This window comes from Artibeus jamaicensis, unplaced genomic scaffold (assembly GCF_021234435.1).
Source record: "Artibeus jamaicensis isolate MK-2021 breed Jamaican fruit bat unplaced genomic scaffold, CSHL_Jam_final contig_387, whole genome shotgun sequence".
NCBI classification, from domain to species: domain Eukaryota; kingdom Metazoa; phylum Chordata; class Mammalia; order Chiroptera; family Phyllostomidae; genus Artibeus; species Artibeus jamaicensis.
Window position 1 is genome coordinate 24,160,277 of NW_026521812.1, and position 24,892 is coordinate 24,185,168.

Genomic DNA, 24,892 nt, shown 5'->3' on the forward strand with positions numbered 1-24,892 from the left:
TTCCTGGGAGCCCTTTGATATTATGGTCACCTAACCCTTCTGTAAATTGTCTCTGCTTAACTCTCTCTCAGCCTGTAGCGCTTGCCCAAAAAGGCAGGGCAAGCATGAAATAAAAACAAATGCAAAGCTCACTTTCCAACCTCTTCTTGCTTTGAGGATCCAGATTTTAACTGACACTTAGAATGTATTTTAAACAAAGGTAATAAATTATTCACCTAGTAAACAATAACATGTTTTTAAGCTTCTATACCTTTATGGTTCCAATCCTTTTGAGCTTGAACTTTCTACACAAACACATGGTTGCTTACACCACTGTTTGGTACCCTGTGACTCCCAGATCTCGGGGTTTAGTTGCTCCAGAGCAGCGCTGTCCAAGATGACAGCTACTAGTTGGTGGCTGTTGAGCACTTGAAATGTGGTTGGTCTGACTGGAGATGTATGGTAAGTGTAAAATACTCTCACTGATCTCAAAGATTTGGTAGACCAATTCTTTTTTTTTTTTTTTTAAGATTTTATTCATTTATCTTTAGAGGGGAAGGGAAGGAGAGAGGGAGAGACATATCAATGTATGGTTGCCTTTCGTGTGTCCCCCGCTGGGAACTGGCCTGCAACCCACGTATGTGCCCTGACTGGAAATGGAACCGTGATCCCTTAGTTTGCAGGCCCACGCTGGTAGACCGGTTCTAAGATGGTTCCTGAAGAGAAGCAAAAGTTTTGCCTTTGGGATATCAATTTTAAACTGGTGATTAAGAAATAAGGCTCAACTCTGGTCACTTTGGCTCAGTTTGGTTGATTGTCGTCCAGTGAAGTGCAAGGTTGCTGGTTCGATTCCTGGTCAGGGTGCATGACTGGGTTGCAGGCTTGGTCCCCAGTTGGGGTTTGTTCAAGAAGTGACTGATTGCTGTTTCCCTCTCATATCGATGTTTCTTTCTCTTTCTCCCTTCCTTCCTCTTTCTCCAGAATCAATAAAAGAAAAAATTTTTTAAAAGAAATATGCAAAGTACCCATTTTCACTTTAAAGTCTAACCCGCTGCCATTTTCCTCGTTTGTCCACAATGTCAGGTGGACCCAATTTTGTGTCTTTGGAATTGTCATGTTTATGGAAATTCCCCAGAAGCATGTATAAAAAATTTGATTTTCTCTTTTTAATTTGTCTCTGTTAATTTGATCTTTAACCCAGCTAGAAGAACTTATAGGACAGGAGGAAAAGTATTATTGTTTAGCCCTCACACTGTCAGAAATCCTCGTCTTACACATTTGTGCCATCTCCTGAAATGTATGCGGGACCTGTGACTCGCTTCTAACAAAGAGTATGGCAAACACAATGGACGTGACTACCCACGTCGCAAGCATGTTACCTAGGTGGTAGTTCCCATCTCCATAGCTGAGTCTCCTCTGCTGGCTTTGAGAAAATAACCTGCCATATGGAGAAACCCACACGGCAAGGAACTGAGAGTGGATTCCAGCTGATAGCCAGCAGCAAGGTGAGTCCCTATTCTGAGAACCCACACAGAACTGAATCCCTTCAACAACCATGTGAACTTGAAAGTACATCCTTGCCAGTTGAGCCTCAGAGGAGACCCAGCCCTGGCTGATGCCATGATTACAGCCACGTGAGAGACGTTGAAATAGAGGACCCATCAGGCAGCACCCAGATTCCTGACTGACCCACAGAAACCATGAGACAATGAATGTGTTCTTGTAAGCTGCTAAGTTGGTAGTAATTAGATTATGCTGCAGTCAATAATACAGAACCAGAAAAGAATGTAAGCTATCCATCAATAATTATTTAATATTGAAATGATAATATTTGGGGTATATTGAAGTAAATAATTTTTTACCAAATTTTTCTCTCTTTCTTTTTTAAGAAAAAAACTTGAAAATTAAAAAAATATGGCTTGCATTATGTTTCCATTATATTGGGTAGCACTAGGCTAGACCTCCACGGAGACAAGGGTTTCACGCAGCTCCTGTCGCCCAGCAGGCCGGAACAGGCCGCTCGCTCCGTCCTTGGCACTCCCGTCACTTACTGGGACATGCTGTTGAGATGGAAAATAGTTTGCCACTTCTGAAAAGGAGTGATTCACCCTTTAGGAAGATGAAGAAAGCTGTTGGTGTAATTTTTTTCCCAAAAGAGAAATCTGCTTAGTCACCTTATTTTTGAATGCTGTCTTCAGGGTTTAATTTATTTCAAATTAACAGGAGGTGGCAGGTGCAATTAAAGGGGAAAAATGGCAAGTTAAGCATGATATTTTTAAACTTCCATATTTGCAATGACAGCTACACATTCAGGGAATAAATGCTAATTATTTTGAATTATTTGTTTATTCATTGTATCAAATGTTTGCCTTTTACTGATTAATGCTTCACAACTTATGCTACATCCTTTATTGCTAATTCATGAAGCTATAGTGCCATGACTAGTGAATTCTGAACTCCAGGAGACTCTTTAAAACTATCCACCCTGGAACTTGCTGCTGTCCTGAGCTGCTGATGCTGGTAGCTGCCATACCCTCCAGTGTTTTGGGACAGAAAAAAGTGCTGACAGTAACTAAAAAGTAACCAAGACATTTGGGTGTCCTGGGAAGAGTGATTTTTGTGCCATTACACTAATATTTCAAAATATTTGTACCTTAAAAAAGATTTTATGTATTTATTTTCAGAGAGAGAAGGGAGGGAGAGAAAAGAGGGAGAGAAACATCAGTGTGTGAGAGAAACATTGGTTGCCTCTTGCTTGCCCCCAACCTGAGACCTGGCCTGCAACCCAGGCATGTGCCTTGACAGGGAATTGACCAGCACCCTTTCAGTTGGCAGGCCGGTGCTCAGTCCACTGACTGAGCCACACCAGCCAGGGTAATATTTGTACCTGTCCTGTATCATCTTAAGCAAATTAGCCAACAAAATAAAACAAACAACAAGAAAACAGGTTCAAAGTTTTGATATTCTTCATTCAAATACTTCCCCAAGTGTGTACCAACATTTCCTCAGACCACATACAGAATTCTTCAGAGAGGAGGGTTGTACAGAAAACATTTCCTTTCTCGTTCTACTTCTGATGGAGCTGTGGGGCCCATTGTGGACGGTATACTTGGCACTGCCTGCCAGTCCTCACCCTTAGTTTGACTCTGGTCCATCGTATTGCACGCACATGAGCCTTACTCAAATGAGACTCTAATGAGCAAACTCTTTCTTTCTTTTTTTTTTTTTTTGCTTAAAAAAACTGAATTTATTGGAGTGACATTGGTTAATAAAATTATATAGGTTTCAGGTGTTTAATTCTATAATGTATTATCTGTATATTGTATTGTGTGTGTACCACTCCAAGTCAGCAAATGTTTCTTAAAGATTTTATTTACTTATTTGTTAGAGAGAGGGGAAGGGAGAGAGAAAGAAAGGGAGAGAAATATTGATCGATTGCCTCTTGCCCATGCCTAACTGGGGACCTGGCAGGCAACTGAGGCATGTGCCCTGACCAGGAATTAAACAGTGACCTTTCTGTTTACAGGACAATGCTCAACCCACTGAACTACACCAGTCAGGGCAGCAAATGTTTCCTAATATATATGAAGAATTCTAACAATAACATAAGACCAAAACAGAGTGAGCCTTTCAGCGGGGTCAAGGACTTGTTAACTTGAACCCAAAGACATGTGGAAAATTAATACTTATTGTGAATATCCTGGCTTTAAAAATGTACTTGAGCCAGGATGTATTGCCTTGTTGAGGCTGAAGGTGGTTAAGGACCAAGTTCATGCCTTGGGGCACCATGTCCTGCTGTCATACTGTGTGCAGTGCAACTCTAAGATCGGTGAGGTGCCCCAGGCCCAGTGGAGATGGCCTTCAGTGCGCATTCAGAGGGGGTTACCTGCTGCCTGTCTGAGACTTGTGTATATACGGACCGGTGTCGAGAGAGACCATTAACCTTATCTCATCCTCGTTTATCCAGGTTTTATCATCTGCAATTGTGTGCCTGCAAGGAAGATTTCAGAATCTAAAAACATGTTCTTACTGTCCTGGAAAACACTAGTTGGAGCCTGACTACACATCGAGTTATTTCTGACCCTTTCGATAAGGAGCTCTATTGGGTCTAGTCACGCGATGTCTGAGTCCAGTGCCCCCTCACCCTGAGCACACCTTTGACATGTGTCACTTCTGTGGACAGGCAAGTTTATGAGGAATGGTTCATGAAAGGAGAATCCCAAATGGCTAATAAATAGCCAAAAAACGTTTAATCCCCTTGATTGTGAAAATGCAAATAAAAATGAGATGTTTTTCTCTGATAAGATTTTAAGAATATTTTATGCCCTGACTGGTAAAACTCAGTGGTTAGGTGTCATCCCGCAGAATGGAAAGGCTGCTGGTTGGATTCCAGGCACGTGCCTGGGTTGTAGATTTGGTCCCCAGGTGGGGTGCATGTGAGAGGCAACCAATCCATGTGATGTTTCTCTCCCTTTCTCCTTCCCCCCTCTAAAAATAAATAAATAAAATAGTTTTGAAAGTTAAAAAATCAAGCTGTAATTCTCCCATTTAACAAAGGTTTGCGATTTAGGCAATCCCACAGGGTGCTGTTGAGAGTGTGCATTTGTAGAGGACAATTGGGCAGTTTGTTTCAATACCCAAACCTCAATTTTTTAGGAAAGCTTCATAAGAAAATAGCCAGAAATGATGCCCTGGCTGGCGTGGCTCAGTGGATTGAGTGCTGGCCTGTGAACCAAAGGGCTGGATTCCTGGCCAGGGCACATGGCTGGGTTGGGAATGGTGGAGATGCATGATGGGCAACCACACACTGATGTTTCCCACCCTCTTTAGAAAAAGAAAACAAAGAGAAAAATAGCCAGAAATGAAAATAAAATGTGTATAAAAATGTTGGGTAGCTCAGACGGTTAGAGCGTCGTCCCTGTACACCAGGGTTTTAGGTTTGATCCTGGTTCAGGACACATATAAGAACCAACCAATGAATGCATAAATAGGTGGAAAAGAAAATGGATGTTTCTCTCTCTCTCCCTCTCTCTTTAGAATCAATCAATAAAAAATCTTTAAAAATTAAAAAATTTGACTTCCAGCCAACATGGAGGCATAGGTAGACACACTGTGCCTCTTTGCACAACCAAAATAAGGACAACAACAATTTAGAAACAAAATAACAACCAGAACTGACAGAAAATTGAACTATAGGAAGTCTGACAACCAAGGAGTTAAAATAGACACATTCATCCAGACTGGTGGCAGGGGCGAACTTGGACCACTGGCAGAGAGGAGTTGCGGTAAAAAAAAAAAAGCAATGGCACCGGGCATGCAAGGCAGAAGCGGGCGAACCCTGGGCATGCAGGTGGCGGCTGGCAGACCCTGGGCGCTGGGTGGCAACAGGCAGACGCAGCGAGGTGGTGATTGTGAAGTGAGGCACTGCACGCAAGGCAGCTGACAGACCAGGTGGTCCCACATTTTTGCACAGATAAACCAGGAGAAACTGGGGAGCAAGACAGACCACACAACCCAGGGTCCCAGCTCAGGGAAATAAAGCCTCAAACCACAGATTGAAAACACCTGTGGTGGTTGAGGTGCTGCGAGAGACTCCCAGCCTCACAGGAGAGTTTGTTGGAGAGACCCACAGGGTCCTAGAATGTACACAAGCCCGCCCACCCGGGAACCAGCACCAGAAGGGTCCAATTTGCTTGTGGGAAGCACGGAAAGGACTGCAATTTGACAGAGAGTGGAGCAAGCCCCATTGTTCCCTCTATGACCCCGTCCCCACATACAGTGTCACAACCCAGCCACTGGGTTGCCCTGCCCTGGTGAACACCTAAGGCTCCACCCTCAGCACGAAACAGGGGCAACGAGATTTAAAAAAAAAAAAAAAAAAGCCCAAAAGGAAGAACAGATCAAGGCTCCAGAAAAAATACAACTAAGTGACCAAGAGATAGCCAACCTATCAGATGCACAGTTCAAAGCACTGGTGATCAGGATGCTCACAGAACTGGTTGAATTTGGTTGCAGATTAGATAAAAAAAATCAAGGCTACACTAAGTGAAATGAAGGAAAACGCACAGGGCACCAATAGTCATGGGAAGGAAACTGGGACTCAAATCAATGGAGTGAACCAGAAGCAAGAAAGAAACAACCAAACAGAAAAGAATGAAGAAACAAGAATTCAAAAAAAGGAGGAGAGGCTTAGAAACCTCCAGGACATCTTTAAACATTCCAACATCCAGATTATAGGGGTACCAGAAGGGGAAGAAGGAGAGCAACAAGTGGAAAACTTATTTGAACAAATAACAAAGGAAAACTTTCCCAGTCCGGCAAAGGAAATAGACTTCCAGGAAGTCCAGGAAGCTCAGAGAGTCCCAAAGAAGTTGGACCCAAGGAGGAACACACCAAGGCACATCATCATTACATTAGCCAAGATTAAAATTTAAGAGAAAATTCTAGAAGCAGCAAGAGATAAGGGGACAGTCACCTACAAAGGAGTCCCCATCAGACTATCAGCGGATTTCTCAAAAGAGACCTTACAGGCAAGAAGAGGCTGGAAAGAAGTATTCCAAGTCATGAAAACCAAAGACCTACGACCAAGTTTGCTCTATCCAGCAAAGCTTTCATTTAGAATGGAAGGGCAGATAAAGTGCTTCTCAGATAAGGTCAAGTTAAAGGAGTTCATCATCACCAAGCCTTTAGTATATGAAATGTTAAAGGGACTTATCTAAGAAAAAGAAGATAAAAAAAACATGTAGTAAAATGACAGCAAACTCACAATTATTAACCACACCTAAAACAAAAATAAAAGCAAACTAAGCAAACAAATAGAACAGGAACAGAACCACAGAAATGGAGGTCACATGGAGGGTTAGCAACAGGGAAGTGGGAGGAGGGGAAAGGAGAGAATAAGTAGCATAGACGGTAGGTAGAAAATAGACAGGGGGAGGGCAAGAATAGTGTGGGAAATGTAGAAGCTAAAGAACTTATGACACATGGGCATAACTAAAGGGAGGGAATGTGGGTGGGAGAGGGTGTGTAGGGCGGAGGGGAACAAAGGGGGTGAATGGGACAACTGTAATAGCATAATCAACAAAATATATTTAAAAATTTTTAAAAGGTTTATGACGTCATCTATATAATAGGAACAAGTGTCCAATTGGAAAGAATGTTGTGCCCTGGTTGGTGTGGCTCAGTGGATTGAGCGCTGACCTGTGAACCAAAGGGTTACAGGTTCGATTCCCAGTCAGGGCACATGCCTGGGTTGCTGGCCAGGTCAGGTCCTCAGTAGAGGGTGCATGAGAAGCAACCGGACATTGACAGTTCTCTCCTTCCCTTTTGCCTGTCCTTTCCCTCTGTCTAAAAAAAAAACAAATAAAATCTTTTTTTTAAAGAAAGAATATTGTAGTGTCATTTTGAATGCTTTTAAAGAATATGAATGGCAAAGAAAAATACAGTAAAACCTGTCAAAAACTTCCGGAGATAACACCAATTCAGACTTAACACTTGGCCCTTACTCTCCCCAACTCCCCCTCTCTATTAGGGGTGCACTAAAGTCCTGTTTTCGGGGCGTGGGAAGTGTAGAGGGAGGACAAGGCCGGGAAGGGGAACACAGGCTCCCTCCTCGGGAGGCAGGGAAGTGGAGAATTCTGCCCCGGTGTTCTTCCAGCTCCAAAGGATTCTGGGAATTGCCACCACTGGCCCGGAAGACCTGCCCACCCGTGAACCCAGAATCATCTCCACTGAAATTTGGAGCAGATAAAGGCCACCATGTGCACCAAGCTGAAGCCAGGACGTGGGTGGATTTGTATCTCGAAAAAGTCCTGACTGGCCGTCCGTACAGTTCAGCCTGTTACACGTCCAAGGCCCGTGGGCCAGATGCCTCCAGAGGCCAAAACCCAAAACATCAGAATTTGGAGTAGGAAAGGCTTATTGGTCAAGAAAATGCCAACAGAGAAGGCGGAAGCCCTCCTAGTGGTACCTCAAATTTATTTTAAGAAAGTGTGGAGTTTAGGTTTCTTTAATGTCAGGAAAAGGGGAAAGGGTGGAGGGGGCAAGAAGTAAGTGGCCAGACAGACATCTGGGCGCCAGAAGACACCTGGTGCTGTTTGATGTGAGTTCGGTCATGAGGTTCCTGCAAACCTTCGGTAAGTGGTACATACTTTCCTTATCTCCTCAAGCCACAAGCAGAATTCCTCTAATGATCTGCAGGAAGACTACGCAGAAGCTATTGGCCTTGAGGCCATGGGAGCAAAGCAGGCTGGAACAAGGCGGCGTCGGAGAGACTGAGCATTTCACTGTTTGAACACCCTTACTGTATTTTATTGAACTTGTGGTAATGTGATCTCAAATTTTGTGATTAATTTAAAATAATTTTTATTGAGTGAAAAAAGCAAGATAAAAACTTCATGTACATTTGTTTCTAACCCAGCAAAACCAATAATCAAACTTTAAATATATATATATACAAAAAGAATATTAAAAATTTATTAGTGGTTACTTCTGGTTAGTGGGCTATGGATAATTTTAGTATTCTTATACTTTTCTCTATTTTCCGATGTTTTGAAATATTGCACATGTATTACTCTTAAAATCTGGAAAAAATGTAAAAAAATATTGAGAGGAACTTTTTTTTAACCACAGATCTATATACAAATATATGGCTCTCAATAGAGACATCCCTCATCAACCTATAACTAATTAAATTCATCTGGTCTTATTTTAATAGAGTGCTTCTTCCTTAGAGTGACATTGTGAGAACAGAAAAGCCAGCATTCGTGGTGCCTGTCACCCGCCAGACCCAATAAGCAGAGACAGGGTTGCATCTTTATGGACACTTCATTCAGATGGCCAAGGGTCTGAGAAGACCGTGGGTTTGGACCCTAACGGACTGTCTTAAATTCCATTTTCAACTAATCCTTTTTATAAGGAGAAGAACAGTGTAGGTAAGGGGACTGGAATTCAGGAGAAAAGTTAATCAGATAAAAGCCCCAGCGCTCTTTCCTCTGTGCCCTGGGCAGTGGTCTTTATCTGTGCCCTGGGGCACAATGGCTCAGGTACCACCTTGATTGCTTGAGACCTCCTGAGGCACAAAGGTGGATCTGCTTCTGGTCTCCTGGACTCAGGGTGGGTCATACCTTCAGTTCCTGGAACAATAGCTTTTAACACACATTGGTTGCTAAGTTTACTAGCTACTACCTGAAACTAAAATTTTTCTAACATTTGAGCCCTCCATCAATCTTACAACTACATTGGATAAGATGTCAGCAGCATCTGCTTTAGATATTGCTGAGTGGAATCTCCAACAACCGCAGTCAGATTTAGAAGGGATTTCACCAAGTCTGAAAATCTGGGCCTGTTTCTGGCTCAACGTAACATTTCATTATATGTACCACTGTGTGACGTGTTCATAACTTCCTTTTGGTTTGTAAAACCAAATTTAATCCAATTTTCTTGGCCACTTAAAATTCTACTAATCTACTAGCATAAGGAACCTTCCCTGCTTTAAGCTTAACATAAAGTGAAAGACCTGGGAAAACAAAGGGGCATGGAAATAAGACTAAAAATCAGACTGGCACAAAAAAAATACACATACAGCCCTGGCTGGTGTGGCTCAGTGGACTGAGCACCAGCCTGGGAAGCAAAGGATAGACCAAGGATCATTTAGGGTTGTAGATGAAAAAGGGACCATATACTAAACTGGGTAAACTGAGAGGAGGCCTGCATGGTGACCCTACAAACTCAGAGACTTAAAATAATCACATAGGATGGTCTGAACATGAAAATTCCTAACTAAAGGTGGCTCATGGTGGACAGTCACATCCTAGGCCTGTAGCTTCAGTGACAAAGGTCAATCTATTTCTGGGGGTGGGGGGGAGGGAGGAAGAAAGAGAGGGAGAGAAAATCCATGCGAGGCTGCCTCCCTTGTGTGCCATACCCAGAAACCAAACCAGGGGCCCTCCCTTTTTTGGGACAAGAGCCAGCTCCCAGAGCCACATTCAGTCAGGGTGACAGGTCAATATGTTAAGTAAACCCATCCACTGTCTTTCTGCATCTAAGATAACATGTCCTTGGAATGTTAGAGTTATCCCCTTTGTCTGGACCCCTCGCGGCACCCCGCTGCTGTACCCATCACCCCAGAGCCAGACTGCAGAAACCCTGGTTGTCTCTTTGCACCCCTCCCACCAGGGCTACGGGCCATCCACGTCCGTCCTTAGCTAGGCTGTACCCACCCTCGTAAAGGAAGTATGCGGCTATTCATTTTACCTTTTATGCAATTCCAGAGGTTTTCCTGCTTTGCTTTCTCCTGCCAGCTCTAAATCTATTAACCAATGGATTTCATGCAACACCCCTTCGGGTTCCACCTTTGATTCTGATGTGTAAAGTAGGCTGCAAAAGTGCCCTTCTCCGGAGCGTTTTCTCAGTCCATTGAGATTTTGCTTCCCGGCAATTTGTCAGTTTGGCTCAAACAAACTCATAAAAGTTCTCTACAGTTTTGGATGTTTCTGACATTGACAGGGTCCACATGGGGATTCATTTCTGTGAGGTGGAAGTGAGATTTCATTTACACCAGAAATCAATTACCCCACCAGGCCCTGAGTCCACCTCCTGCCCAGGAGTGAAGGGGGAGTCTGAAAAAGATCCCTTAAAGGGGACGAGCGCCAGCCTTCCTCCGAGGCAAACTGCACCCAGGCCCAAGCTTGTCTTCCCCTGCAGCCTCTCTCACCCCAAAACAAAAACGAGGAAACTGATGCTTTGCCAAGTGACTTCTCATTTTTTTCCTACAGCTCATTTTTTCATTCTTCTTCATTTTCCCTGAAAGCTTGTGTGTGTGTGCCATCTGGACTCAAGAGAATTGGTCCAGTTGTCACGGGATGGATGAACTGAGGCAAAACTGTAAGTTCTGTTCAAGAACCTGTGAATCTCACAGTTGTCACAGGATGGAAGGCCACAGGACGCGCTGGTTTGTTAATCTGGTTGCGAGATTTTATCTATTTGTGAATGAATAATGGTAGAAAATTCGGAGTACACATCAGAATGCGGTAAAAAATGGGCCACACGCTTTCTGTGCCCTAGCCAGCTGATGCCCCTTCTCAAGGGCAAGCACTGCTATCAGTTTCTACAATTTCTAGTGGGTCCCTTCTGTCTAGGTGGTGCGTAATATGCTTCTTCTGTCTAGGTGGTGGTTTTTTTTGAAACACAGTGAGTACCATCCTGTACACATTATTTGGTACCATATTTCTTTTCACTGAAGAAATTATCTTGGAGGTTTTTCTTTGCAGCACATGTTATGCTCTTTTCAATGATTTATGATACTTCATTATATTGGTATGCTATCGTTTCCTTGACTAATTCGCTGATTTCCAATCCTTTACTGTGATGATGGTGCCGTGACAAACCCTCAGGTATATATTCTTTTGATTTCTTCAGTATGTCTGTAGGCTAAATTCCTAAAATTAGAATTGCAAGGTCTAAGGGGACGTGTACTGACAATATTGAGATGTCAGGTTTCCTCCCCTAATCCCCTTGGCCTTCCGGAGGGTCTGCTTTCTCACGTCCTCGCAAACACAATGGAGATACCATATTTAAATTCTGGCCACAGGGATTGAGAGTTACTTCTTCTTTGATTTTCTTACTAAAAAAATCCCCAGGATGTTTGGAGGTAGGAATCCTACTACTCAATTTGCATCTGAAAATAGTCACAGTTCACTCACTTCACATTTATTTTCTTACTTGGATGAAGCTTAAAACCTGAGAGAATTTATTTGAGAGACTCTTAGAGGAGATAAAGGAACTAAAAGTCAAAGAAGCTTATTGTGGTTTATTAGCTTTATAAGGCTTCAAATACAGTCAGCACAAAGGAGCTTTTATTTTTTGACAGTGAGAGCCGAGGGGTTCCTATGGCCAGCAGGGGGCAGCACGTCCCCACAGAAAATCAGGTTGCAACTCTTGCTCCAGCCCTGTGACTCAGAACAGTGTTCAGTCAAGAAATGTTAATTCACTGCCATAGGAAGAGTGGAGTTGGCTGGAGTGCAGGACAAAGCTTAGTTTAAGAACCAGAATAAGTTAAAATATTAAATTCCAGCCAAATCTAGGATGGCATAGACTAAGGGGGAGAGTCTTGTGAAGATACATAAGAATAGAATCATATTGTAGAATAGAATTTAAATGAAATATTTCATTATTCCAGCCACCATTTCTGCTGTAAAGCATAAAAGGAATATCCATTACTGGGTAAATATTATATTTCATGCCCATTTTCCTGTAATGTGCTAAAAAAGTCAAATAATATCTATTTCTCTTGAAATAGTATGTATTATTTTCCCTCAAAAAAGAAAATGACCTGCTTTCTCTTTTTTAAAAAATATTTTATTTATTTATTTTTAGAGAGAGGGGAAGGGAAGGAGAAAGAGAGGGAGAGAAACATCAACGTGTGGTTACCTCTCATGTGTCCCCTGCTGGGGACCTGGCCTGCAACCCACGTATGTGTTCTGACTGGGAATCAAACCAGCGACCCTTTGCTTTACAGGCCCGTGCTCAATCCACCGAGCTACACCACCCAGGGCTGACCTGCTTTCTTAATATTAGCCCATTCAACTGGCGATATTGATTGAGTGCCAGGTGCAAAGGCTGCGGGTTGGAGGAGTCTTGGCCGCAGCCCTAGCTGGCACAGCAGGAAACACTTGGGTCCGGAAGCTTTGGTTCTGCTTCAGGTGAGGCACCGGCACTGCCTCTGTGGCCTTGGGCAAGTTGCTTCTCTCTGCCTTAGAAATGAAAATAAGGCAAATGCCATCTGCCTCACTGACCATATAAAATACCACATGCAACGATGCTTGAAGAAAAGAAGTAGAGTTACACAAATGAAAGATTTTAAAAGCCACTCTAGAATGAAGGTATCCTGTAGTGACAGGAGTGGCAGCCTAGTGAGTCCCTTCCACACTCCAGGAAACGTGCTAACCACGCACGTTATCTCGGTGAGGGTCACACGCCCGTGAGGTAGGTATTACTAGTCCAACTGCAGGCTAAAACAATATTTTTCCTTCTACCTTATAAGTTCTTCTAGCTGTGAGCTAATAATCAAATGAACAGAGACAGATAACATGAGAAAATAAAAAATTAATACATATGTATGGGATATTCACATACACATGCAAATCTCAAAGACAGCGAATCAACCGTGTATATATATGACATTTTGGACAAAGGAGAAAAGTGGTGTGGGGGGTGGATATTAGATTTCAGAGGCGAGAATGGCAAATTTACAGGGAGTTGAAGAAGAGCAGAACATCTTCGCAGGTGACTATGTTTTAAAATATTATTTATTTAGAGAGAGTGGAAGAGAGAAACATTGACTAGTTGCCTCTTGCATGTCCCCAATTGGGGACCTGGCCCTGGGCCTCAGGCATGTGCCCGCACCGGGAAGTGAACTGCTGGTTTGTGGGATGACACTCAACCCACTGAGCCACACCAGCCAGGGCCATACAAGTGACTTGTTGCTAGGCAACTCAGAAAGGATGGGACATAGAGGTATCCAGCTAACAAGACTCTGCCTGAAGCCCTCCTGTTTACCGTACTTAATTCGAATTAGGCCAAGGTGAACATCCTAAAATCTTCCTGAAGGTTTTTTTGTTTTTTTTGTCTGAATCTCTTGGACAGGAATGGGGTCGGCAGGGTGGGGGTGTGTGTGTCAAAGTTTCCTTCTGATCCTGGTTTCTTAATAATCAGTTTAGAATCATTATCCTAAAATGTAGGTTCAGGGTAGATTCCCTTTACCCATTTTCCAGATGAAGTAATTGAGGTAGGGAAACCTGCCCAAAGTCAGACTGTTAGAAGTGGTGGAGCAGGACTCAAGTCCAGGTCTGGCTCCAGGGTCTACTACGAGGTACATCAGCCTGGTTCTTCGTCATCCTCACAGCTCCCTACTTGAAAATTGTAGGTCTCACTCCCTTCGTTTTACTCATAAGAGAACCAGCATCAAAAAGCGAAGTCATTTGCATCCTGAGCTAAGGATGAGGAAGGTGCCTTGGGACTTCAGAGGAGAGGAAGCTCATTTAGCTGTCCAGTGGTTAGATGTTTGCTCTGCCCTATAGATAGGTCATAAAAAGCATATCTGGTACAACTATTACTATGGGCAGGGCCCCTAATTTGAATTCGGTAAGGGACAAGTAAAAGTTTCTCACGAGCCATGAGCCCAGAGCCCTGACAGGCTCTGAGCTGCCTTCAGCTGAAGACACCCCGCAGGCCCGAGTGGCACGTCCTGGGGAGGCCTGTGCTGGGCCCCTTGCTTTACACAGATACATTACTTTATAGACTTGATTGGTTTCAAGATTATTTCATGAAATAAGTTCTCTGTAAAAATGGAAACTGGCCATGTGTCTTTATTTGATTTTATTACTATCACTGATTTGAGAGAGAAAAACGCCAGTTTGTTATTTCATTTATTTGTGCACTCACTGGTTGACTCTCACCTGGGCCCTGACTGGGGATGGAACCTGTGACCCTGGAGATCAGGGCGGTGCTCCAATGGACAGAGCCACCTGGCCAGGGCGATTAAAAAATATTTTATTTATTTATTCTTAGAGAAAGGGGAAGGAAGGGAAAAACGAAGGGAGAGAAACATCAATTGGTTGCATTTTGAAGGCCCTGACTGAGAATTTAACCAGAGACCCTTCATTTTGGGGGACAATGCCCAACCAACCGAGCCACACCAGTGAGGTTACTTGAGTTTCTTGCCATAAAGGAAATAGAACGAGGTGAATTCGACTACCAGGCTAAGCCTCCAGGGTACAGAATTACTGAACCCTGGGCCACGTCCCTTTTGGACGCCCCAGGAACTGCTAGGCAGAAGTAAAGGATCTTGCTTTGTGAATTACGCAGTCTCATTAGCTGGCGGTGGCTCCCGGAGCATAGATGCCAATGGCCTTACCAAGTTGGAGCACTCTTTTGTGCTTGATATTTCTTTCATGAATCTTATGGCATCAAAGAAGGTCTGGTTCTGGGACCTTCAGTCTCGCAGCGAGTATCACCTGAGGGCTCCCAGTATAAGGCAGGCACTGTTCTAACACTTTATATACAGTAAACCTTTAGTAACTAATTCATAATGGTTGTGTTATGTCCATTTTACAGATGAAGAAACTGAGTCTTGTTGCCTCAAGCGTAAGCACACAAACAGGATTTGGACTCAGGCAGTCTGGCTCTAGAGTCTGTATTCTTTTCCATCCCAGCAGTCCATCTCCTTAAACTAGTGAGGAGGAGGAGGAGGAGGGAGGAGGAATAGAACAAACGGATGCAGGACCACATAAATGGATCCTCTGAGGAGCTTCAGAAGAGCCTACGCTAGGTTCTGCCTTGGACCCAGGTGCTGGTGAGCCCCAGTCTCTGCATGCCCTGGAAGAGGAGAGGAGAAGTTGAATGTGAACAGGTTCTTTCTACACTATGTGATCCATCTCACGCACAGCAGACATCGCTGTTTTCCCAGCACACGCTGCATGTGGAAAGTTACAGAGTTAAAGGGGCTGACCATTAGGGGCACAGGTCCACTCAGCCCCAGACCAGCTCTGGGAATTCCACTGCTACTCTGCTTCCATAAAACTTTTATTTTATTTTTTTTAAAACAAGTCTGTTCTGCAAAAGTGAAATTTAAACAAATTTACAGCCTTTTTAGGTTCCGCCTCTTTTTGCTTTCAAGATTGTAAAACACTAGGGCAAAACCCAAGTAACAGGATTATGTCCAGCAATTGAAAATCAAACCAAAAATACTTTACCAGCAAAATTATTTCAACTTTTATGTATGCTCGAAAGTTTTCACTGTTTAATGGTTGGAAAAGACATTCCACTAAAATCTGCAGAATGATGACTAATTTTCTATTTGCACCAGTTCATTAAATTGCCTAATGGCAGCCATGGAAAAGTAAATGCCTATCCCTTAAGCTTTAGCTGTTTAAACCAATGACGAACAAGTGCATTGCAACACAGACCAATGGAGAGTGTCCCCCAGGAATTCCAGAGGGGCTGCGAATTCTAGTGGGACCGCCAAAGAGGTTCCTGCTCCCTGGGTGGCACCTGAGAGCAAAGCCGTCTTGGGGACTGGGGCCACCCCCGGAGGGGATTGTCGCTTCCTCGCCTCAGCCGCCCGTCGCGCGCTGGGGGGCCAAAACCCAGTCGCTCGCAGCGCCGCGGCCGCAGGTCCGCGCCCACCGGGCGGCTCCCCAACTCTCCGGAAGAAGGGGACCGTGCTGTCCCGTCGCGTTCGCACAGCCTGGCGAAAGTGAGGAGCTCAAAACACAAACCCAGCGAGCGGGAGCGCTCTCTGCGCGGGGCTGAACAGACAAATGGCTCTGAGCCTAGGCGCTGCCTGCGAGCCCCTCGGATCAGCTCGGGAAGGGCGCACGCGTGGCGGTGCCAAGTTCCTGTCGCCAAGCTCGGGGTGCCCACAAAGCCCCTACAGTCCCCCTTCTCTGAAGCGGGGATCTGAGATAACCTAAGCCCAGAGAGCTCCCTGCCCCCCAGCCCAGCCGCCCGTGCCCGGGTCCCAGCCCGGACTGGAGGGCGTCCGCCGCGGGAGGCTCAGACTTTCTTTTGGGCAGTAAGATGGCTGGTCTGGGAAACAAAGGGAACTTGGGCCCGGCCCCGAGAGCGGCGTGCGTGGTTAGCGAGTTCGCCCCGGGTCCTGTGTGGGAGTCGCCAGACGCCTGTGCAGCCCGCAGGCAGCACACTCGGGGAAACAAAAAGCACCCAGCCCGGAGCGGGCGGCGCCTGGCCGCCCACCTGCCGCGAGCCAACGGGTCGCGGTCTCCCGGCGCACGACGGCCCGGGCGGCTGCGGAGGTCTGGGGCCCCGGGGAGCCCGGCGGGGCGGGGCCGGCGGCAGCGGAGGAGGGAGAGTGGGTGGGTGGGCGGGAGGCGCCACGTCACGGCTATTGTAGCTGTCCGGGTATATAAGGTCCTGCGGGCGGGCTGTGCTCCCCACTTTGCCTGCGCCCAACCCCGAACCAGCGGTTCTTTACGCACCTGGCTATCAGCGAGACTCGCGGCGCACCGACGGAGCGGACATGGGCAGAGCCATGGTTGCTAGGCTCGGACTGGGGCTGCTGCTTCTAGCGCTGCTCCTACCCACGCAGGTGAGGCCCTGGTGCTCCGCTGGACGCGGGGGTGATGTGCCCGAGGGGGTCGAGACTCTCCCAGGGATTAGCCTATGGTCCTACCCCGGGCCGCGGACTGGGACTCGAACATAATGTGACCTGGGGGAGGGTGTTGTGAAGCCCACTTTACAGTCCCTTTCGTACCATCCCCACCCGTCCCGCGGCTCCGAGAACAATGCTGGTCTGCGCGTGAACTGGGAGGACCCCGCCCCACCCCAGGCTCCGTGCCGTCCATTCCTAGGCTGCTGCTTGGCGCCTACCACCCGCTTCCACTCGGGTCCGAGGCACTAGCCGGTAGGAGAATGCGCTCCCCACCCCTGCAACGCCCAGAAACCTCAGACTCTTTGGGGAGGTCGTTCCTGAGCGCCCTGCTCTCCTTCAGGAGTATTTGTTCCCCCAGCGCACCACACAAAGAGAGGGGACGATCCCCATTGCAAGGGGGGGCGCCACTCTACCATTCTCCACTCAGCTGGTTTGGGGAGCCAGAGGAAACCCCTCTTATCTGGCCCTTTTAACCCACTCCAGTCCCTCCTGGCTCCCGGCTGGGCGGGGACCCTCTCCCAACCCTGTGGTCTCCCGGTGCGACCTTCCAGGTTAATCTCTCGTCACCTCCGAGCCCGGTGATAGCGCAAATTGGCCGTCTCGGCGAAGGCGGCGGGTCTCTGTCCCGGCTCCCTGCTAGGCTTTGTCCCCATCCCCCCACCCCCCCGTCCTCCATCCCAGGATCCAACTTGGACCCAACGCCTTTACTGGGAACTACGCTGCCCTGCGGGGTGGGTGCGCGGCGGCCTCGGCCTCGAGGCAGGCCAGGGGCAGAACCTGGGAGACCCCAGCCGGAGGTTCCAGGGTGGGAGGAGGGTGGCTTGAAGGGACATTTCTCCAGCAGCGTGGGCTGGGAGGGCAGGAGTGGCTCTCCATCGCCTTCCGCTGGGGCTTCTGCGGAGTGTCTCCTGAGCTTTCTCGAAAAGTTGGGTGCTCTGGGTCCTTGGTCCCCCAATAGCCAGCCTCCGGACTCACCTGGCAGCACAGCCTGGGAATGGAGCGCTTCTCCGCGGCCTCCCCTCCGCCGGCGGGTAACTGGACCCTATTGTTGTCTTACGGGTCGGCTGCGCTCTAGAGGCTTTTGCGAGTCCTCGGTGGGGGAGGGGCGCGGCCGCGAGAAACCTACTGGTCTCCCCCACCTCCGTTCCATTTTTTTCCAACCAGATTTTTCCCCCCAAATTTTTTAAAAGGGAGGTTCTAGATGAGCAAATAAATCTAGCTTGGTAGGGAATTTTTTGTTTAATGCCAATTTAACGTATTGGAATTGTTGGCGGTGCAGAGGGCCCTTACTTAGGGTGCACTGAGCTCTATATTAAAAAGTCACCTGCTGCAACGAGATACTTTGAGTAAAAACTGGTCACCTTCAGGGATCCCGAGCCAGGTCTTGCCCCCAAACAGAGCGTCCAGTGTAACATAATTTCCTATGTTAATGCATTTCTTTTAGTGGGAGTGCTATTTCCTGGTAGGACAAGCTGAATCTTGCACACAGTAGGTGCCCAGTAATTATATTTGACTTGCTCAGGATTTTTTTATTAGTCTATTTTGGATAGGATTTGTCAAATACATCATTTTGGTCAATATTTGCTTAATGAGCTTATGGGTTTTACAACAATAGGAGCCGGTGCTCGTGAAGACCAGTTTTATTTTGGGACCACAGGCAGCCCAGCGTACCTGTGGACCAGACCTGCTTGGTGCCACAACCTCCGTCTTGCCTGTAATTAGAAGCCCTTGTAAACCCTCTCCCTTGCAGCGAGAGCTGAAATCTCCCATTTGCCTTTGTTCCGGGACAAAGGAGAGATTATCACGTGCCCCACTGGACTGTGCATTTTGTGACTCGAAAAATCTGTGTTGAGTGACACCACTCAGGCACTGGGACACTGGGGGGACCGCAGTTCTTGGCCACGGCACTGGGCTTAGTGACCAGGCAGGAAGGCTGCTGCTGGTGAAAATTAAACACTAAATCCTCTTGGTGTCATTTCAACGACTTGGTGTTTTGGGTGAAATCATTTTGCCGTAAGGAAAGGGCTCATTGTATTCTTAAATTTAAAACAAATACATTGGCTATTTTTGAGAAGGATTATAATTTCAGGATTTCAAGTGAGCAGATACTCCATGTCCATTTAAGTTAACACCACGGTGGTATGAAAGGGGCGTGTGAAAGTTATTGAGCCAGTCCCTGAATAGACAGTGACTCAATTCTAGTACCGTAAGTCTCTACAGCGTTTTATATTCTAAATTATTTGTGCAGCTTACTATCTCCTCCCTTCCTGGGAAATAAAGGAAACCTTTTGTAATGCCAGTAAATCAGTATTGTCACACAAACTCCTATATTGCTTTATAAATAATTAAGAATAAAGTGAAGAGCATTTTTGCTTGGTTTTGGTTGTTGCAGTCACTTGGCATCTCTAGGTAGTTTGCTTTGAAACGATAGAAATATTTTAGTGTGATGCCAATCAAGAATTCAGAATTAAACCATGTGGCAAGGGAACAATGGGCAAAGAGCAACCTAAGAAATCTTATCTTCATTGCACATTAAGTGTATGGGGAGGCAACTCTTGACGAGTGGAAATGTATCAGTGTAACTTGTTCTTATATATTTATATCTTTTAGATTTACTCAGATTCATCCACTACCACACCTGCAAACACCTCTCCCCAGAATAATACCACGTCTAGCCCCAGTCCAACGAATACCACCACCACCAAGGCAAGTAGTGATGGGGCCCTGCAGTCAACCGCCAGTCTCTTGCTGATCTCCTTCTCTCTTCTGCATCTCTACTGTTGAGAGACTCGGGCCAAGAAACGTCTGTACTTCTTTATCTTCTAAACCCAATCCAAATGGCGTCCAGTGTGACAAGGAAAAATCAGAACTTTGAATCGTATTCCACACCTAATCTTATTGACACAGAAAATGTTGAGGATCTCCAATTTGATTGGCTTGAAGAGCATGTTCAAGGTTTGACTAGATGATGAATGCCAATATTAAATCTGTTGGACTTTCATATACAAGATGAAGAGAAACACATCCCAAATTAGTTGAGCGGTGATTTCCTTAAATGTGGCTTAAGAAGTATGGACACATAAAATGCTACCTTGAAAATGAATAGATCTTGTGTTATGTAGAGATAAAGGATGGAAGTTGGAACAGAGTCAGTTTTCCTTTGGTTCATTACAGTTATAAGGCCATAAAATAATTAGGTAATGCAAAAAGCTATTTATATGTACATTAGAAGGATCTTCCAGGTGTTCCTGTAAATCCTCAATGTATTATTTCACAGCGCTAATTTAATGAGGATGTAACTCTAGATAAAGTTTTACATTGTTAAGCTATCACTGGTCTCTTGGGGACTGAACTCTTTCCTCTGAGGCTTTGGATTTGACATAGCATTTGGCTTTTTGTGTAATAATTGATATGTGCAGGGCAATGATGGATTGGAATCTACCCCAAATCCAAGCATAATTAGTAAATTCTTCTTATATTCAACAAGAGCACCAGATTCATTTAGCTAAACTAATTCCAAAGAGTAGAAGTACACTGACCTCAACTAATGTCAAAGTGCTTTTTATTTCTGCATAAGTTGAGTCATTTTTACAATTGAAGAAATGGTCATTTTTGACAAATTTTAAAATTGAAAAGGCAGATAATATGAAGAAGCCCAAACTGTAAATTAGGTTATTTGGGAAGTGAAGACTGGAAGCTTGCATTAAATTCAGAAAAACTTTTGTACTCTTTCTGTACATACTTTTTTTAAAATTAGGAATCAAAATAGTGTTGAAACACTTTCTGTTGTTGGCCAATATTTTTAGATAGTTAAAGCCTGATCCAAAGCCTAAGGTAGGCTTGATTCTGGAAAGCAAATCTTTTTACAACTGCCTCGATGCACAGAACCTTTTTAAAAATTGACATTCCCTAAAGTCTTTTGTTCGCATGGTCACACACTGAGGCTTAGATGTTCCAGTATCTGACATGGCCACGGTAGTCTTGATAACCGAAGTCATTGTTTTCCATCTTTAGAAACCTACCCAGGAACACCGTACTCAGCAGATCTCAAGCTATTGTGTGTGTGAATGAACATTCCCTTTTGTTTCAAACCTGAATGCTGTACATCTATTTTGGATTGTATATTGTGTTTGTGTATTTATGCCTTGATTCATAGTAATTTCTCATGTTATGGAGTTGATTTGCATTGAACACAAACCATAAATAAAAAAATGGCTGAAAAAGCAACTCATTGTACTGTTTTTACTGACTTTAATCATAGGACGTGCTGGTGCTAAGAGACTTGCTAACAGGTATGTGTTCCAGACACACAGGCCCCCAGTGCAGTAGCAGCCAGTGTCCCCTTGGTAGTCAGTCACTTGCGTCAGCCTTGCAGCTCCCCACTCTGTTGACGCAGAGCTTGGAGCTGCAGTGGTTGGGTGGCAGCGGACCCCTCAGTTTAATGGAATTTCTGCTGTGCCTCCTGGCAGAAGCATTCCTCCCTTCAGAGCTGAGATCTCTAGACCAGCAGAACATAAGATTTCAGTGATAGGACAATTTTTTTTTTTTGCTCTGACCTGGTGGTTGATTCTGGGTTGGGATGTGTGCTGGGGTGGGGGTAAGGGGATGCAGATGATTGATGTTTCACTTCAATTTTTCTCAGATCAATGAACATATCTTCACGTGAGAATTTTTTAAGAAGTAAAATTCTTGCTAGCAGGTCGCTGATTAGGGGTAATAGCGGTGCCACCCTCATCTTGACCCCCTGATTCCTGGAGCTGTGAGTCCTGGCTATGGGAGAGACAAGCTGGCATCACATTCAGAGGATATACGTCCTCCTGGAGTTCACAGTGCCTCAGCCCTGCAGGGTATTGCCACCGTGCTGAAGTTCAAAAGGCCACTGTCTATCAAGCCAGGTGCCTAAGGGATGGTGGGGAGCATGGTGAGACCAGTGAACTCCGTGGGCATGGGCCCTCTGCCACACACCATCTTTGATCAGGAACAACATGTGGGTCACCGTAGCTGGGTAAGGTTTCAGTCCATGGATGCTAGCTCGGTGGAAGCATTGAATACAGGGGACTCAAATCCATATGTGGAATATATGTCTATTCCAGTGAGAACAAAATGCCTCCTCCACGATGTGTAAGCATTTCACTGGGCTGATGAGTCCGTGGAACGGTGCCATACCGGCAACTCAGCGTCGGTCTCTGCTGCAGCAGGTTGGGTGCTCAGCAGTGGCCGTGGAGTCCATAGACTTCGTATGTGTCCATGCTGCTGGGCCCCTGCATGACCTCCTCCCTGCCACTGCGGTCACTTCATTCGTGAGCTTATTGGGTGACAGCAGTGATGGCCAGGGAAAGAAGTTGGCTGGCACCAACAGAATGTACCATTTTGCCCATTTGATTATTAAAATCCTCTGCTGAGGTCACCTTTTGGTGACCATTCATGTGGATACAAATGCCTGAATATTCTTTTCCTGTTCAAAGAGATCTAGCCATATGCCTCTTCCCAGCTTCCTTCTCACCAGTTTTCCAGTCATGTTTCTTGCAAGTCCGTCCAGCCCAACTTGGCCCCAGCCCATAAACTGAACAGACTCAATAGTTCTGACCACTTTTCCTTCCTAGTAAAATGAACAGCCAAGTTCACTGCCTGTAATTCTGCTCACGGGGAGGATTTCCCTTCATCACTGTCCTTGAGGGATGTCCCAGAAGGGAGCCATGGTACTGCACCTGTCCACTTTGGGGTGGTGCCTGTATATTGTGCAGAACCGTCTGTGAACCCGGCCCAGGTTTTTTTTCCTCAGTCAACCGGTCATAGAGAACTCCCTGTGAAGCTATACGTGCAGTCTGGGGTAGAGAAGGAATTGCCGCAGGAATGGAGACCGTGGGCATTCGGGCCACTTCCTTGTGTAATTACTGGTATCGGTAAGACCCGCTAGTGCCCGGTATCATACAAACTGCTCTCATTTGACAGTGGAGTGCTGCTGTGCACAGCCAGCTCTATGGCTGGGCAGGTTAGACCACACCCAGTTCATGCTGGGCATTCAGGTTGCATGGTCTGTGGTTAAACATTTCCTCTTCACAAAAACTCAGCAACGAGCCAAAGCCTGTTTCTTAAAGAACAGTTGCTGTCTGCAGTGACTGGCAAGGCTTTGCTCTGAAATCCTAAAGCTGACTATCACGGCAACCCTTGATCTAATACAAATTTATAAAAAAGCAATAAAATATTTGGGTATGTCTTTTAAAAAGTAGTCATCTATGCTCATGGAGGAAGAAACAGTGGTAATTACTTTTTCAGCTATTCTTTGAACACGATTTTAAATGAATCTGGGCTGTTTTATCGATCAGAAAGATGCTCAACATTCTATTTCAGACTTCTACTCTAAATATTCACACTTAAATATTAGTCAAGAAATTTAAGGCTGAATTCAGTAATGAGTAGCCATTGTATGGGTGGCCCTTGAACCAAGTGTAGCCTTAATAGGTAAAGCAAACAATTCAGAGACAAGCAGATAGTTGAAGCATTGTGCCATAAAGTGAAGATGAGAAAAATCTATTCAGAACTAAACATATTCTAAACACATACACCCAATGCCACTACTGTCCTTAAAATAGAACTAAAAGAGTATGAGTTTTTCATTTCCCATAGGCCTCATTTGGGATTGGTTTGATTATTTTTAGATTCCTCCCTCAGTGTAAGGATAGTATTGTTTCCCTAATTTTGGTAGGATGGCACTTTTTGAAACAACCAAATCACCATCGCAGTTTGCTTCTCATTTCCTCTTCAAATTACACATAAATTTTAAAATCGATGCATTTGTAAGACACTTTAGGAAGTTTCCATATTTGTGATTTTGCATAGAATTATCTATGTGTCCAAAGTGGTTTAACTGTCATGCCTCTTAGCAACTGGCAGATGCTAAGGTTTGGGGAAAACTTAACATGTCTAACACTGAACTCATTACTTTCCCTCCACATTACCTGCTTCTCTGTTCAGAGCACCAACCTGCCAAGTGTCTCTCATTACAAATCGGGAAGCCGCCTTCCTCTTGTCTCCCTCTCTCCAATCAGCCACAAAGCCCTGCCACGGGCAAGTCAGAAACGCCTAGGCACCCTGCCTCCTTCCCTCGCCCCATGCCTCCCTCCGACTGCATCATCTGTCCAAGGCCTGCTTTTCTGCCCTTAGTCTTTCTACCCTATGGTGATTCTCTAAAATGTAGATCTGATTATTTGTTCCTCACTTTAAATGTTTGGCTGGCTACCCTGTACCTATAGAAGATAAAATAGAAACTCCCCTTCATGACTCCTAAGGCTTTTCCCAGTCTGGCTCCAACCCAACTTTTCTGTCCCATTTTCAGTCAGACTGGGTTGCTCACCCTTCTCCGAATCCACAATGTCTGTCACGCCTCCACACCTTTGAGTGCATCCACTCATCCAAGTCAGTGTAGTGGTTAAAGGCGTGGATGCTAGAGTGAGGCTGCCTCAGTCTGACTCTCAGCCCAGCTATGACTAGCTAAAGGAGCTTAGGCCATTATGTAAGTTCTCTGCCGCCCAAGAGTCTTGTCTGTAAATGGGCTTGTTAGTAATGGTACCTATCTTGTAAGGTTATTGGGAGAATAAATGAGTTAATACGCAAAGTTTTAGAACAAAGTTCAGTGCATCGCTAGTACTTGATAAACATTGGTCAGCATTCTTTTCTATTAACATATGAACATTGTGTTGACCTGTCTCTGAGCTCCCTGAATCAGGAACTGTGCCATAATCA

General features: G+C 45.3%; 1 long non-coding RNA gene across 1 annotated transcript; it reads left to right on the forward strand.

Moving 5' to 3' along the window:
* Window positions 1-16,886: 16,886 nt before the first annotated feature.
* Window positions 16,887-21,376, forward strand: LOC119059376 (uncharacterized). The gene is made up of 2 exons (XR_005084398.2): window positions 16,887-17,086; window positions 19,760-21,376. It is a non-coding gene; the product is annotated as an uncharacterized LOC119059376 (long non-coding RNA).
* The last annotated feature ends 3,516 nt before the right edge of the window (window positions 21,377-24,892 follow it).